The 17932-nt window shown below is 36.0% G+C and overlaps 1 long non-coding RNA gene across 1 annotated transcript in view; it reads right to left on the bottom strand.

Moving 5' to 3' along the window:
• The window catches only part of LOC141730382 (uncharacterized), a 248645-nt gene that overhangs the window by 214339 nt on the left and 16374 nt on the right, over positions 1 to 17932 (bottom strand). Inside the window, exon 2 of the long non-coding RNA XR_012581833.1 lies at positions 3737 to 3879. This is a non-coding gene — a long non-coding RNA (uncharacterized LOC141730382). The remainder of the gene's footprint in view (positions 1 to 3736; positions 3880 to 17932) is intronic.

Here is a 17932-nt window from a genome sequence, read left to right as displayed (position 1 = left end):
TACCATGTAGATTATCTGCATTTGAATTTTATGTGCTATTTTAAAGTCTAGTTAAATTTCTTTCTAGTAAAAACATTTTTGAGTCTAGGAATGTTGTCAAAAAAGAAAAATAATATTATAAACCTTTCTTTATTCTTAAACTGTTGCTGTACTCTCATTTCACATTAGCTCACAATCAGCTGAATAAAGAAGTCATCTTCTGTCTAACATGTAAATAAATCATCAGCTTCAGTTACTTTACCACTAGCTGTTTGTCATTCAGAAAAATAATGGTTAATCAATGACTAATCAATGAAGATGTGTAACGTATTAGTTTGCAGTCCTTCATCATCCTATTTTCCTCAATTGCCTGGGGGTTTGTGTTCAGTACTTACAGAATCGATTACAATTGTGAGTGATCATTCAGCTCATGTTGAGAGCTGTCAGCTGGGCTTTCTGCTAGGAGTTTTCACCCTCCTGTTTAATACAAGATGCTAATATTTAGCTGCATCTGACAAGCCAGATACTGTAGTAGAAAATTTTATAAGAAGTGCTTAAGTAACTAATTGCAACACTACATGTCACTTGATGAAACTAAACTTTTCCTGACTTCACAATAATCATAAGCATTACTGCCTTGCTGTGGAAAATTAAAGGAAAATAGCTGTCTGCTTGAGTCTGATCATGCCTGCAGGGAAGGCCTAAGAAAGGCAACTGACAATGATGCCTTTGTGCATAACTGCAGGGGAAACACCGATAATTCTTCAATTTTCATATAAACTGACATTCTTCCCCATATGACATTCATGTGTACACTTAATTTCCTAGGAGAGACACTAGAAAAGTTGTAGCCTCAGACTTCTGATACACAAGAAAAATGAATAACAAAGGTTTCTATAACCAAAGTCATGTTTCACTGCTTGACAAGACTATTTGCTTTGAAGCAGATTTAAGCTTGTCACCAACACAAGGAGAAAAGATTGGGTGTTGTTCCCACACACACACACGAAATATATTACTGTAAATGTATAGGTTTATTCACTTTAATTATTGTTTTCATACTTCTCTCAGAAAATGCATGTCAGTGGTATTCAGAGAGTGTGATGGTGGAAACTAATAATTGTTAATGTATTTCATTAAATATTTAGAGCTGAGCGGTATCGATTAAAACGGCAATACGTAGGTGCGCAGTCCCAGCAGTTTGAGCTCCAACAGCTCCCTCTTGCGACTGAAGCGCCAAAGCTCCCTCGCTTAAACGGAGCAACATTTGGGCGTCAGGCTGTTTATCGGCGCTCTTTATACACACAATACCAAGAAAAAGAGAGAAAAAGACGTAGCCTTAGCTGGAAATAGTGCTAATATATCTTTTTTATATAAAACATTACAATTCAGTTGAATAATCGTTTATTATACAAATTTAATCAAGCAAAGTAGAGTCATTTCTCCACTAATTTAAAGAATATAACTCACCTAAAAATTCTTTTAATAGTCTTTTTTTGTAGGGGTTTATTCAGTTACTTTATTTTTATAGCTAATTTGACAGACAGGGAAGATAACAATTGATTTCAGGAAACAAGCATGTTCCCACCAAAAAGACTAAAAGCTGTACTTGCACCTATAGAACTGAAAATAATCAGTGCCTGGTTTTTACATAGTGCAAAAAAGCAGTCCTAAATACATCCTCTAATTCAAAACAATCAGTGACCCACTACAAATTGCTAAAAAGCAACATTTTTTTACCTTGCTACAGAAAAGAACTTTCCCAACATTAAATTTTATTTTGTTTCTATGTTTTTGTCCCTGATCTGTATTAAGAATAAAATTACCTTTTGCAAATGAATAGATATTCCAGAACTCTTTTGGTTTACAAGCAGATTGATAGAAAACATTGTTTTCTAGCATGATCAGAGAAATCACTGATGTATAGCAAATTAGTGCATCCAGCAAGAATAAACCAAATTTGCTACTAGTTACAAGACTAGTACTAAACCTATAAAAATATAAGACCTATAAATTATTAGGATGAATCTCCCTACAATCAAATAACAAGTAAATACTGTAAAGATGTAAGCACAAAACTTGCAAACACATAATAATCACTATATTTAATAGACAGTCAGAAGAAATGGTGTTTTAATTTAAGATCAGTTGAGCAAGTTGCTCCAAAGGATCTGAATTAGATACAATATTGTAACTTTCTTGTTTCTCCCCTAAAGCTTCCTATAAGTACACAGAAATATTTAGATATGGTCAAGATCCCTTAGCAACATCTTGAACACTCAGCCCAGCTCCCACCCCTTCAGAATGACAACATAAATAATTGCCCTGAGATTGCAAAGTGAAGCAAGCAGCACTTTAAACCATGGGTGGTATTCTTAGTGCACATTACCTTTTGTTTATAATTTCTTAAATTCCTGCATAGATTCAAATAACACAAATAGGCAAAACAGGTCCATTCCCTCTTAGTTATTTGGTGTCTACAGAACAGCTCCATTCTGTTAAGCTGGTGAAGACTAGGAAAAAACGTCCCTGTCTGCTTATATGAAATTCATACTCAGACTTACCTTGCTTGTCCACCTGACATTTTTTCCTTTGGTCTGGAAGCCCCCAGTTTGCTGCACTGTTATGAACAATAACAGCCAGGGTATGGTGGCTATGTGTGAATAAGTGTTCTCATTGAAGACTTTGCAAGTCATGCTGACGTTTCATTAAAATGTATTTCTAACAAACTTGTCTTGAGCAAAATTGCTAATCTTTGTCTTTAAATTGAAACCTTTACACCAAAATATCTACACAATCATATTACATAAAACAAAAAATGCTAATTTTATCCAAAAAATTGATAAGCCTTATGAGCCATGATATGATTCCCGATGCACAGAACATTTTTCTTTTTGTTTTTTTCTTAAGATATAATCATCAAAACAATGACAAATGAAAGACTCAGAAAAGGTTATGACTTGACAAAGTAACATTTTTAAAACTTGGACACCAATCAAATTGATATAAGCATCAGTGATGCAACACTTTCTGACACTAAAGTCTTTACCACTGTCTAAAACATATAGAATAGCCTATTGTGATTGCTTAATGTCAACTTTTGTTCATAAACTCTTTCATAAAAGTGAAACAGGGAAAAATGGTTTAAAGCAGTTCAATTTGTCTATTTACCTTAATCTCTAACTATTCCCATATGTCTTAGATACATGATGTATGACATGCCATAAACCAATTTTTCAAAGATCTACAAGACAGAAGAGAGTCAGGCTACTAACATTTTAAGCACTGAACTTTCATAGACAGCTGGCAAAACAAAACACTTCTAGGCTTCAGAAAAAGCTGAAAGGTTTTATTTGCATCTCTTAAATAAGATACAGTTAAAATATTTCATCATACACACAACCTCAAGGGAGGAAGGTCTTCTTAAAAATCTGAATTAAACCAAAAAGTTGATGGATGATATTTTAATAGGACAAGTAGACTTTTATTTAAGAGGCAAATGCTAGAGCTGTGTGCTCATTTTTGAAAAGCAGCCTGTGACACTGTACATTAAAAATCGCAAGTGGTGTAATCTCACTATGGTCGTATGCATAACTCAAGGCACTCAGTGCAATGACTTTTTCCAAGTATTTATTAGCAGTGCTCACTTTAATATGCATCAGTCTGAAGCACAGGGCACAGCAGCACACATTTAGCAAGACTTTCACTGGCAACTTAGAAAACAAGAAACACTGCACAATAAAAGTGTCTCACTTACCTAGAACAGGCAGCAGACAGGAGGAAGGTGATGTGTCAATTAGCAGAGTTCTGTTGCATCCAAGTTGCAGCACAGGATCCCTTTGGGCATAGGGAGTAGGCAGGGTCCCAGGTGGGATTATTAAGAAAATTAACACTGCCACACTAAAAAAATAAAAATTAAATTTAAAAAAAGAGGAAAAAAATTGCATAGATTAAAACACATTTAGTTTTATATAACAAAATGAATTTATAATCCTGTGTAAGACCTATAATCCTATATCTTCAATTTATATTTTTAAAACTTCATGTACACTTTTTGTTTAAATTTGAAATATTTTAAAAGTGTCTATATAAAAAGGCAGAAAGGTTTCTCAAATCAAGCCAGTTTCTCATATCAACAGGAGCTGAAGCTTTTCAGAAAGTCTAGAAACATTTTCTATAATTTCATATTGCCATGCATTTCAAAAACATTTGTTATCAGGAAGAGATACCTGAAAATGAAGAAGAGTTTGTATAAATTTTATAAGACTTTAGTTTCAGAAAATTCATTGTCATTAAATATATTAATGCTAAAAAAAGATCAAGAAGGCTGTATAGAGAAATAGAGGGAAAAACAAACATTAATACCTCAAACTTCTAGCTATAAACAATGAAAAACAGTTTTAGTCCAGAATATAAATATGTATAAACATATTATAAATCCTCAGATTAAAATGGCTGGTTTTAAAGTTCAAATAACATTGAGGAACAGACTGCAGATTGTGTACACAACGTAGGGTCAATGCTGTATTGAATTTCTAGACCATTTTCAGACTACCTTCTGGCAATGGAAGCATTTTGACCACTGACACTTCCTATGGGTATATCTGACTATCCTGGTACAATGAACCATTCCCCATTATTGAATCTACAACAAACTGCTGTAGGTTATTCATTGATTGAGTGTTTAAGTGTATTCTTTGGGAGCAAATGGAGAAGGAAATCTGTAAACAATCACACACACAAAATCAGCAGAATTCTTCGCTTGGACATGGTTTTCAGTTTCAGCACTTAATTATCTGCAGTATTTGATAAAAGCTCTGTCACTTCAAATAAAGATGCTTAGGAATTTTGCACTTAAAAGTTATACTAAGCCACAATGAGGATCTGCACACTTTATCTCAAAGATTAAGCCATCACTGGCCAATATGACTACACTGGGACATAAGGTTTAAGCACATCTGCCTACTTTACACTAACAAATTTATCTAGATCAATTACAATATGCACTATCACTGTTAAATAACCAATATAGATGCAGACTGCAGATCTATAATATTCCTAATGGAGGTTAGAACAGATATTAAGAGCTCCATTTTCATAAGCTCAAGCAATAATCATGTGTGCTTGTACGTCTGTGCATATATTCAATCAAGCTGTATTTTGATATCACGGGAAAATGTTTCTTTTTCTCCTTTAACCTGTGCAAAACACTCTCACATATATTTAGCTCCAAGTTCATTTGTACAGTTTGTCTGTCACTATGTATTTATAGCTATTGCCCAAATGAGCTGTTCATACCATACTAGGGAGTTAAACAGAAAAAAAGACATTTGAAGCTTATTTAATCATAATTTCTAGCTTTGATTTAACAAAAAAAAAAATAAAAATAAAGGCATCATCCTGAATAGATGAAGCTATGTGTCTTCACCTTGAGAAAACTACATGTTACTGCAATACAAAAGCATAGTAGAAGATTTAAATTTCTTACAATTAAATATTTAGTATTAATTTTACCATGATTCTACAAAGAAGTTTTATTGTTATTCCCTCCCATTCTCATTGTAAAACTACCACTGCAATATTATTTTTTATTTCAGACTAGCCTCCAAACACCAGGAACACGGGAGTCTTAGCCATCTAAAGCCTTTCATACAGATAGCAAAGGTTTGACTCTTCTCCAAAGAGCTCAAAGTTGAGTAGTTCGGAGCAAAACACACATGGTGAAAATAACACTCTGTTCTATGAAGAGAAGATAATTATGATTGTTACACAAAATCATTAAAGGATAAAAGCCTGCACCCCTGCTCAGAAAAATATTTTAGTGGATGCTGAGCATAAGGTATGTTAAAAAAATCTGATCGGTCTGTACATCATTTAGCTATGCATATTCACAGACAAAAATATATATGTGCAAAACACAACAGGACTTCATAAGTATTCAAGCATTTTAGCTGTTCATGCACTGCAAGTCACAGCATCAGAGTATTCAGAGTCAGAAAGGACCCACAAGGATCATTGCACTGCAGTGATCAAACCTGCAACCTTGGCATTATCAACACCATGGTGTAACCTAGAGAGACAACCTCAGCCCATCAATCATCTCCTCTTCCTACTGGAACCCAGTCCCACATAGCTGTATTCTGATTGCAGATAGGAGGGAGGTCTTCTGCAGGGTTCCCTTGGAGAGAACCTTAAATCCACAGTAAATGCAGAAGGACTCCATTGACATTCAGGGAGCAAGAATGCAAGTTGCACCATGAAGAGCATCCACTCTGAACTCAGACACTCACAGCAGGAGCTTTTGAGCAGACACTCAAGTGTGTTATTTGGTTGTGGCGAGGTATCAATTTCCTCTTCTGTCTGACAAAGTTCAAATTCATACCTCTTACCTCCCCAGGGCACAGCTAAGCCATCTGCCAGTAAGCCCAGCCTATCCTTTGCCTTCCATTTCAGTAAAGCATGCTCACATACTTGCTGGCTGATGTGGGACAGGACAGATTTATGTTCAGAAACCCAGCAGTACCTACCTTTAGATGTTTGCTTAATTCCATAGGTGTCCAAAACTCACCCAGCAATAAGATTCAGTTCTAGCCCTTTCATTACAGGTATTTTTGCAGAAATTCTAGAATATTTTATCTGCTCTCCAGCTGTCACTTCAGAAACATGTTGATTTCCCTTAGTGTATCTTCTGGCCAAATGCAGATACGTCAAAAGCTCCAAGACTGAAACAACTCCAAGTATCTACATTTTTACACAGTTTACACACTGGCAGCAGCCCATCATCTCAGGGCATCTCAAATATTAGAAGCAATTTGATCCCATTAACTTTCTTGAGATGTGATGATTAGTACAGCCAGAGTAGCCACAGACATTATGATTTCACTTTTTTAGTCTGCAGTTCAGGTATTTTTTCACAACATTCATTGGACTATGGAGACTTGGACACTTGTTCTGTTTCTAAGTACACCCAGAAGCATCTCATTCTTGAGCACCAAACAACCATATATTTATACAGATCGCTGGGAAGCTGCTTTTATGAATGAGATTTCACAGTCTTCATCCGAAACAGTTAATGCATAAAACACAAGCAGAATCTGGAACAAGGAGCAGAGCACAGATTTCCCATTCCTGGCAGAATACCCCATCAGGAATCCTGCTTATTCCTTTCCTGCTAACAGTTTTCTTCTGCAAAGAAGGAAAGGAACAGCAACCTAGGCACAGTATAACAGTGAGGCCACTTGCTGAAAAAAGAGACACGAGGTCTGATCTAAGTTCAAGTCTCTGGCAGTCAAACTGCTGCTGCTTCTGCTGAGCACCTCACACTGATGGAAAGAAATTCTTCTCAAGAAAAGAATATCATGTTTTGCTTTCTGTAAAAAAACAGCTCCCAGGATCGAACACCAAGAGAAAACTTAAGCCTATAAATATCACATAAAGGTATATGTTCAAGCTCTGAAAAATTAATGCAGTGCTTCAATACTGCTTGCAATCAGGATTTCTTACTGACTGATTTAGATAGTCACCTTATAGGAATCTTTAAATAAAAGAAATCAGATCTGATGGTTCATGCTATCAGTAAATCTCTATCAGTCAGAAGTCAAAGAGGTCTTATGTCACAAATGAGACCCCTAAACGTCAGGTATTTCCACATCCAGTGTCATAACAGCTGTCCTGTGTGCCCTTTAGGGGTGTATATAACTGCAGGTCCAAACGTAGAAAGACTTAGAAGCACGTTAAACCTCACCTCAAATCCCGTGTGACTGACTTCATATTAATTCTCTTATGTCACACATCTTCCTATGGGAGCCTTTGGAAATGAGGACTCATGTCCTCATACAAATTTTTGTAATACTTCAAAGTAAGGCAAACACTAAAACAATTATAACAAGGAAAGTAAAAGATGTGAGCTTTCTTTTGTTTTTATGGGTTTTTGTGGGGTTTTTTAACCAATAAAATTCTATAGCACTGCTACCTAATGCTTTCTTTATAAGCTCATCTTATAAGGTTGGGTAAACCTACCAACAGTGTTTTTTTATGAAATCACTCTAGAGTTTTGGTTTTCTTGTTTTTTAGCTGGTAGGTGAACAACATTTCTTCCTCTGCATATTAAATGCATACAACAAAGCAAACTATCTTCATAAAGAATTTTTCCTTTGGGATAAGTTGTCTGCACATCCTATCCCCAAATGATATTAACATGAAAACTAGGATATTCAGCATCTTTCTTCACAAAAGCCTATAATGTTCTATTTGCAATCCTGAGAAAGACATCAAGACAGCATGCAATCACCTTGTCACTTTTCCAGTTTAAATGCAGTAAAGACTCATGCTGTAAACTTCCAGAAGTGGGGTTTAGACATTTGATATTTCATTCCCCAAGTCAAGACGTTGATTTTCTTAAAGAAAGTGGCTCTGCTGCTATATTAGTTTTAAAGTTGCTTTGTTTTAAAAAGCAGGATCATAGGGATCACCTTGTACAAGACTACATCAAAAGGGCTGCATGAAAGGCGTCAGCATATTTGGATAAGCAAGTTGAAACTGGCAGGGATGCAGCTCTTGCCATTACAGCTGTGATGGAAAGAGCTCACAATCAGGAATGGAAAGCCTTGGTATTTCACACCCTACATGAGCTCTGCACCCTGATGCATATGTATTACAGCACAGTTTTGAAATACATGGTTGCTTTCTTTTCTCTAAGTACATAATGTGTACTTTCTGTAGGAAAACAAGTGTAGCATCTTACACCTGCATATTCCAGGCAAAGAAAGTCTGCTAGAACATCCCAAATGTACATGTAAAATACAGAATGCCATCTTAGAAAACAGAAAAACAAGCACAGCAACTCTTATGCTTTCATTCTCCCAAATGCCTATTTACCTACTCCCACCACTGTTTTGTGGTGCTTAAGGGAGCCCTCACTGACAGCTGAAAAAAAAATTGTTCCATGGTTTGTACCAGGGCACAGAAAAACTTATATCTTCAGGGAATACCACTACCAAAAATATGTTATTATGACCGGGCTTTATCAAATGTGTTAGTAGGTACTGTTTTAGGAGCTGTGGGCTAAAGTTTGCTTTTCAGGAATAGTCTTAGTCAAGAGGAAGAACAATTTTTCACTTTCATTTTTTGGGACAAGAAAATGCACGAAACAGAAAAAATTCTTTGCATATTATTTAGGTCCAGCTGAACTCCATAGTGCCTGAAAATTATTAATTATCATCCTCTTAGCAAAGAAAGTTTTTCACCTGACTCAGAATTTTGTCCATTCTGTAATAAGAAAGGCTTTTTTTTTTCCTCAACATCATGTCACTGCTTCTAAGAAGCAATTTAAGGTGGAATGGCAGAAACAGGCAGGACTTGGTAGAACCCTGATGAATCAGAGACTCCTTTAGGTGATCAAGATGATTTTTAACATCTCTTCTAATCCAAGCCATCTTATGAATTAGGTTGGAAAAAACCATTTAAGAACATAGAGTTCAACTGTTAACCTTACACTATCACATCCACCATTAAAAATGACAATATATATATTGTTTGATTCTCTTTGAACAACTATTGAAGTCTAGCATTTATGACATAAGACTTATGAATTAAGTAATACTAACAGTAATGTCAGTCTTATACCAGGAAACCTAAAGAGAAAAAGCCCTCAGAAACAGCCTTTTGAATGGACTGAGCTCTGACCTGCCCCAACCCCAATAAGAACAACTTCCTTGTCAAAACAATATTTGAAGGGGAAAAACTGACACTTAAAAGGAAATATTTCTATATTTTTGAAACGTTTATTGTTTTCAATTACACTTTCTGGGCACAAGATAGTCTCTTAATTTAAGACTCTTTTCAACATTAAAAATTTGTCAGTCTTGCATCATGATACATTCATAAGGCCCAAAAGAGAAGAAACATAAGCGTATACCTCTAAGCAGTAACAAAGGAGAAAAGTAATATTAGAGGCTAGGTTATTACACCTGAATACAAGTAAATTACTTCTGCAGATGCTACAAAGAGTATAAATGAGGTGAGTTTGGGTTTTTTTACCTCACAGCTCAGAAAATAACTGTTGATCAAGGACAGCTGGAAAAAATTAGTTATTGACACATCAGTTTAGAAAAGGCTTAATACAGAAGGACAAGGAAAGGGTTGCATAACAGAGTGACATTTATTGCAAATTTAATTATCTAATATGCATGTTTGAAAGTTGTCTGAAAATAATCACTGACGACTTATTGTAGTGAAAAATTAACAGCTCCATTGCTAAGGATGCCAGAGGGTAGCAGTGGCAATGCTTGCTGCGGTCAGAACAAAGGAGGAAGCTGGTATTGACAGTGCCACATTTTGGCTAACTAGGGTATCATTATTGCTAAGGTAACTGGTGCAGATGGTGCATAAATATTCCTGATAGAAGGCAATACCCACAAATAGTAGGTAGTAGACCTCAAAGAAATTTCTCTTCTTCCTTCTAATAATCCTGTTACTTCCAAGTCAGAAAGAAAAAGCCATGTCTAATGTAGTGAAAAATCTAGAAGATAAATATTAAGCCACCTGCTTGCTGCTCACAAAATTGACCCTTTACTAACCTACGAGAAAATAGTAAAAATAAATGGACTTTGCCTGGAGACAGCTGCATGCATGAGGTGAGCAGGGATGCTTGTGATTGATAAAAGATACAACACTTGGAAGCCTTGGAGCAGAGAGACTAATCCATGAGATACAAACCAGAAAGTTTGAAAAAGCACCCCAGATCAGACTGCAAGTTCCTCCCAGGGAAAGGAGCTGTATACATTTTCTCCCATTATTTTTTATGAGAAATAGCTCTAATAAAGGTACTTATATTGTTTTCGCAGTGCCACACAAGCACCACAAGTCACCAAATTAGCTTAATCAATACTAAAAGGCAATGCAAGTCTTAGCAACAGCTGTTTTAATTTCCCTCCAAAAATACTTGAATGCTTCTGCAGTGATGTCAACTAAAATTCACTTAAAATTAAACATAAACTTGAAATTATATACATACTACTAAGCAGCAGAAGTCAAATTTAATTATGCTTGACCTCTTGGTTCAAATATTGCTTCCAGACATCAGATAACACAATTCAGAAATAAGTTTAGACTGTGATTATATTTACCCCACATATATAGTTGCAAATATTTCACTAGAACTATTTTATATAGAAGTGTGGCTGCTGTCATAATAATTAATTCTTATCTATTGATTTCATTGCCTTGGTAATCTCCAAATGTGAAGGCAGAAGATGACATCTACAATCCTACAACAGAATGGTCTTGCTCTCCTTTCCACTGACTAGGATATGCAGTTATCCATACTAGGATTACAGAAATGAACAAGAGCTGCATGACAATCTCTCCTTGCCTTATTCTGTTTTCAGCTGTAGCATAAATGAGGTCATCTCCTCTCTAAGACAAAAACTAAACATGGAGAAGGGCCCATTCAGAGTTTTCCTTAACTCAGGAAATTAAATCAGGTCCTTTGTATTCCACCACCCTCCAGCAAAAGGAAGCCTGTAAGAGACAAACAGTAAATTTGCAAATCAGAAGTGTGTTTGATTCCTTAGGAATCTGACCTAGCCACTGTCACTCAGAAGAAAAGAAAATTGCTAGGAGTGATCTACTTCGCAGCAGGATTTTGGTTGTGGTTACTTACAACCTGCTCCCTGAGAGCTACTCACCACTTCTGTGCTCAGGTAGTCAGGCAGAGGCAAACATTGTCCTGAGTACTTACAGTTAAACAGCTCCTTAACAAATGTGGGGACATGAAGCACCCAAGCCACTTCAAACTTGCAGGAGAATCACTTTGAAAGCTGTTTAAAACACACTGAATTTCTGATCAACAGACTCTTTTTTCTCTATACAGGCACAACTGCAAAGGGAGCATTTGTTTGAAATTGATCCCCCAGTGCAAGTTTTAATGTGCTGTTAAACTCAGCTATTTAAACCAGAACCAGTGAAATAAAACTCTGATGACTCTTAAAGATTTCAAGATTAATGCTGGAGGAAATTACCTTGCCTAGTCATGCCTACTTTTATTAGTACCCTGCAGTTGTGTTTCATTTTGGATGTGGCAAAAGTATGATTTGAAAGTCAAGAAGGCAACTCCTTGCATTTTGTATTTAATTATTGAACACAGAACAATGCTAAAGCTGCATTTCCAAAGTTTGTGGTGGTGTGATTTGCAAGTTTTACTTAACAAAACTGCAATCTGGCAGTAAAACATTATGTCTTATCACAATCAGACTGAAAAATGTCATGTGTCTTCTATATTACATATGTGTAGTAATCATTATGCCAGCATTGTAGCATATTACAATTTTCTTATTCTTTTTTGGTTTTAGATAACATTAAATTTTAATAAAGTGAAACACATTTCAGTAGTCTCCACTGATTATACACATGGGGTAAAAACTTTGGTATTATTCCTGGTCTATGACATTCAATTTTTATTGTAGTATGGGGTTTTAAAGAGAAAGCTAGTTTCAGCTTATAGTGAAGTTGGTTTTATTTATAAGGCTACAGCGTACAGGGAATTCATTAGCAAAACGGGAAAACAAACTGGACCAGCTGGGTTAGAGAAGTTCTAAAACATTTATCAAGTTCTTCAGATGAGCTGTACTCCCTTGGCACATCCCAGCACACAAACTTCTGCCCAATTCTGCTCCTGAGCAGTACACAGCTACATTCTTGTGCAAGTGCTTAACCATAGCTACACAGCTCAAAAGATATTCAATATACAAATTTAACTTTAAATTAATATAACCTGCTGTTTACTTAGGCCTGCCTTAAAATGCAAAGCTGTGCTGAATTAAGTAATTTAATCACCTTCCATATATTCCCATCCTTTGCCTACCCACAAGTGTAAGCCTCCAGGAAATGTTTTATCCAAATACATGTGTACTAAACAGCAACAGGCTGGTAGAAGGCAGTGCAACATGTGAGCAAATGAACATTGAGCAATTTTTATTTTAGCATTATTAAATAAAAGAATCACACAAGAATGGCATTTGCTTCTCCATTATTCTATTTTGATGGTAGTTCACATGAAAAAGGACCAAAGGAAACAGACTGAGTAACAGCAGAAGATATATAAATATTTCCTGAACATTTTTTCTTCCTCTCATGGCAATAACAAAGAAAAAAATTTACAGAAGGTAGTAGCAAACATTTTTTTTAAGTATTTGAGCTCTTCTTAAACATGAGACAAACAGCAAAAATCCTCAAAGATACGCAATGTTTTCATCATGAAACAACAAATGCTGATATTCAAACTTGAACTATGAATTACACAGAACTCCTGTCAGCTATTTGTGCCTGTGCACGTTTAGCACAAGGTGGACAGCTCTGTAGAGAGAAGTCAAAGGTTTCTGCCTGAGGCTCTGCTTAACCCTCTCTGGTCCATGCTGAATGTTATTATAGTACTCATCACCTCCAAGCAGTAATTTTGCAAAGAACATAAAGCACAGATTTTGCATTTGTAAACAGCAAAGATACTTTCAGAAAGATAAAGTGTAGCCACTGAAGCCATCTGGCCAGGGCATTGGCCTTAACTTTCTTCCTCTAGCAAAGAGTTCCATGAAGACTTTGGTGATCACAGATGGAAAAGGACCTTGAATTCACAACTTGTCTCAAAGACCTGATGATTGTTATGCAAGTATACATGAATAAAAAGAAAATCTTGCACTGACAAAGGGGTAATTATTATAGTTTAATTTAAATATTGATGAAGACAGGAAAAAAATCTTACAGTCTGATCCCTGGACTCAAACTCAATAGGCACTTTTCAATGAGTCACTAAAAGAAATAACAATTTTAGATGTTTTAAATTTATGGTACAGAAATTCTGCATGTCTTCACTGCAGGTTAGACCTTTGAATTAAAAAAAAAAGCTGCAATTTATTATGTGCAGGATTTTGGGGTGGGAGAAGAAAAAAGGATGTAGAGAAAAAGACAGAACATGGTGAAACACTAGTATGCACACTTGAACATATACTATGAGGGCCAAAGAGGAAGGCAGTGGATAGTACTGATAAAAGATTATGTTTATATTCAAAGCCCTTCCCTTGGAAACACAGCAGAGAAAAGCTGTGGGATTTTTTAGTTGCCTTATTCCATAAATCACATTCACTGAATACAATACACTGTTGCAATGTCCACTCAACCTCTAAATGATAAACCACTGCACCCTGCTGACCAACAGGCACTTGCCCCAGGACCTGGAAAGGGGATTCTTGAGAAAGAGAAAGGACTGAAATCCATTGTGCCCAAATATATTTATACAATCGTGCGCACTGACAGTGGTGCTTCTGTACTCATGATATTCCACAGTTGTAAGTAGAAGAGATGACTCTTCTTGGAAATTTCACTTGAATCAACTACATAGGCTTGAATTTTTAACAAAGGTGAGAAGCCAGAACCCAGTCAAAACTGAAGAAGGACTTCCGTTCTTCAAAACTTTTAAGTTGAGAGCTATCAAATCTTAATTTGATTAATTTAGAAGGAGAGGATTATCTAATCCCTCTAATGGTTTCTAAAACAATGCCACTAAAAAGACAATCCACCCAAGCTCCAAAAAACCTAAGAGGCCCTTTAGACCTACTCCACAAAAGCCCCAGGCCTTCAAACACATCCAAAATGTGGGCAAAGAGGCTCTCAGACACTGAGAGCCTTGTTTTCAGAACACCTTGAGAAAACTAAGGGCACCTTGCAGATATTCCTTTCTCACATACCCTTGGGACTTTCCTAACTCTTCAGAAGACACCTGGCTTCTCCAAAAAGTACTATGTACATACACAACATTTAAGGGGTGCCCAGTGCAGCTATATCCTAAATTGTCATCAACCAGACTTCCTTAAAATTTCATGAAGATGTTACATCTTAGACTAGAAGATCACATGTCAAGAAATTCACTCACTTTTAAAGTAAAACCCATTACTGGAATGAAATATCCCACAAGTCATCCTTTACCTAATGGAAGTCAGCAATCACAGAGCAGTCAAGACAGAAGATTCCCATTAATTGCCATAACTACACCTGAAATTATTTGATAATTTATACCCCAACAAAGCTATCCACAGGTTCAGCTAATTCCTAACTGCCACTGTGAACCAAGAACTGATAAAAGAAATAGAAATATTGCTAATTACTGCCGAGTATTTTTTAACAGAAGAACCATTCCATGTGTAACTTCTCAGCCCTGAACTGAGAAAGAGCTGAAGAAAGAAGTAAGAGACAAGACCAGAACTAGCATTCATTGCTCTATGGTGATAAGAGCATTTTGGGAATATTACAGTTTATTCACTAACCCTCTACCCCCAAACATTGCCTTAATGTTTCACAAATGCTAATTATCAGTCTCTCTCTCTGTGGCATGAAGGTTAGTGACCTTGTCACTCCTCTCCTTGTTAATACTTCCCCTTCGCTCCACAGGTCCAATCACCTTTTCTTTCAAATTGCCTAAGTGATGAACATAATCAAGTTAAGCTCAGAGCAATTGTTCTCCACCTATATTTAATGTTGAAGGGTTTTTGCTTCTATTTCAGACACTGAGACTGGCTTTGTGTTCAAAAGCTTGTTTGTCCCTCCCCTAGGAACCTGATAAGAAATAAGCTGATACAGATGCAGTCTTATTGAAAAGTTTGAGATGGGGAAATTTGTTAAAACTAACTAAAAAGCTGAACATGACACCATTATTACATTACTTAGTGTTCAGATATATGGAAATGTTACCTTAAGATTCAATTTATATTTGTAACCTGAAGTTCTGGAAGAAGACATAGGAGAACACCACAGTCTTCTGTAATTATTTTTCCCATAATAACAAAAACACAAGTAAAGAGCAAGGTGAATCTCAGAGAATGATAATAGCCCTAAGACTGATGCAGAGTTCTATGTTAAAACAATCCCTTCCTCCACAATCACTAAACCAGACTTATAACAGCTTCAGCAGCAGGATTTATGACAAGCAAAACAAATTTTTTCCAAGTTTTGGTGGTACACAAGTATGGGTTAAAAACCAAACACACACACACGAAAAAGGAAAAAGAAAAACCAACCAAAACAAACAAAGAGAAAATAACCAGCAAAGAAAAACAAAACCACCAAAAAACCCCAAACCAAACAAAACTTAAACCTTCTTCCACCTTACTTCCAAAAAGACAGTCTGTTAAAGTAACTTAGCTCCTTTGCAAAGGCTGATAAATTTTCTGCAGATGTGATCACATTCTGATTTAAGCCAAGCCATCAGAGATACAGACCTTCCCTGCTGAGTACAGGGAACCAATGCCAACTGATATTAAGAGCCTCTCAACAGCACATATTGCTCCAGTGTTGGCCATCGGACACATTGAGACAGCATAATTCAGTGATAAGGTTCAAAGAATCAAGTGGAACATTTTAAGTCTTAATATGCACTACTGTCTTCTAAAAAGGTGCATGCACTCCAGAATATCAATGCTTATCTACTATACCAGGAGACTAAGTATCATCTGAAGTTGCATTATTGTTTTTCCCTCAAAGGGTTTTGGGTTCTTTCCCCATACCAAGTAAATGAATGTATAAGTTTATGATGCTTTACCATGCACACTAAAGCACAATATGTTTTTAAATCTAGTCCAATATCAATAAATTATGTCAAACCACATCTGTAGCTTGTAATTTTAAAAACTCCAGAAATTACTTTTTCTTTCCCAGATTAGACAAGCCACACCTATTGCTTCCCTCCCCAGTACTTTGGGGTTATTTTATTTCTGCTGGAAGCAACAACTGATTTATGTTTGCCAACTTGCTTATCACTGGATAGGCATCCTCACAGAAGGAAACCAAGCTGCCTGAGTGCTGTAGTATCATACTTCTATTTGAAACATATTTGAAGCTGCCAGTGGTATTTAACGTTATGGTTTTAGGTAGCAGTTTTACCAGCAGTAAAAGAGAAACCACCAACCTCTGTTCAGCACCTGCAATGCCACCAAGATCAAACTCCGGTTTCCTGAGGAGAGAGTGTACCAAGTCTACCATGCCATCTAGTCCTCAGTGTATTAAGATGTTAATTAGTCACTTTACTTATTATTCCGTCAAAATATGCTGGATTGAAACAAATTAGATTTTTAGCACATATTTCAGACATTGGCTCAAGTCTTGCAAGGATTTTCTTTTATTATTTATAAGATCATGTGCTGTCTTCCTGCTGAAAATGAGATGGTCTTCATGAGGAAAAAGGTAAAAGAAAAGCAGAGAAATGAAAATCAGATATTCCCTAATGATATTTAAAAATAGAAATTTTGCTACTGTTACATACAGCATGTTCCATCTTTTGAGATTTAATGGCTCTCTTGTGGTTTAATGGAGAATTACTTTCAGTAATTGATTATTAAAATTTAAAATTGCTAACCATCTTCATTATTAGATGAGCGAACATGTTATCCTTGTAATTAAAAAAGCTTGAGAATCGCTTTCATCCTGTTGACAGAATGGGCAGATAGGCTCAGCACTCCAGTGCAATGGTTTCAGGGTTCTTGTTTGACAAAAATAGCCAGCAAGCTATTTTATGGTGAAAATAGAGTACATTCACAGACTGAGAAAAAAATAATGAACAGAGATAAAATAATTAAAATCCTTGCAAACTAATTAAAGTTCTCTGTCCAAACTATCATAGGCAGAATACAGAGAGCATTTTCCAAAGAATTTCTGTTGAGTTTAGTGAAAAAAAAAGTGTATTGTTTGTGTTACAAATACATATGATTTTTTTCCTATGATATGATTTTCACCTTTTGGAACTCAGTGCTTGATTTGTTACCTGCTGTAATACAGAAGCACGTCTGAGATAAGTGGGAAGACTACCATGTTCCCCCCTTAAGAAAGCCTTACAGCTGAATGAAGGAAAAGTTTTCCTAAATCACAAAAAGGGACAACCAATGTTAAGATAACACCTTAAGTATAATCTAGA

This window comes from Zonotrichia albicollis, chromosome 10 (genome assembly GCF_047830755.1).
Source record: "Zonotrichia albicollis isolate bZonAlb1 chromosome 10, bZonAlb1.hap1, whole genome shotgun sequence".
NCBI classification, from domain to species: domain Eukaryota; kingdom Metazoa; phylum Chordata; class Aves; order Passeriformes; family Passerellidae; genus Zonotrichia; species Zonotrichia albicollis.
The sequence above is the reverse complement of the archived record's forward strand: the minus strand, read 5'-3'. Positions and strand labels throughout refer to the sequence as shown.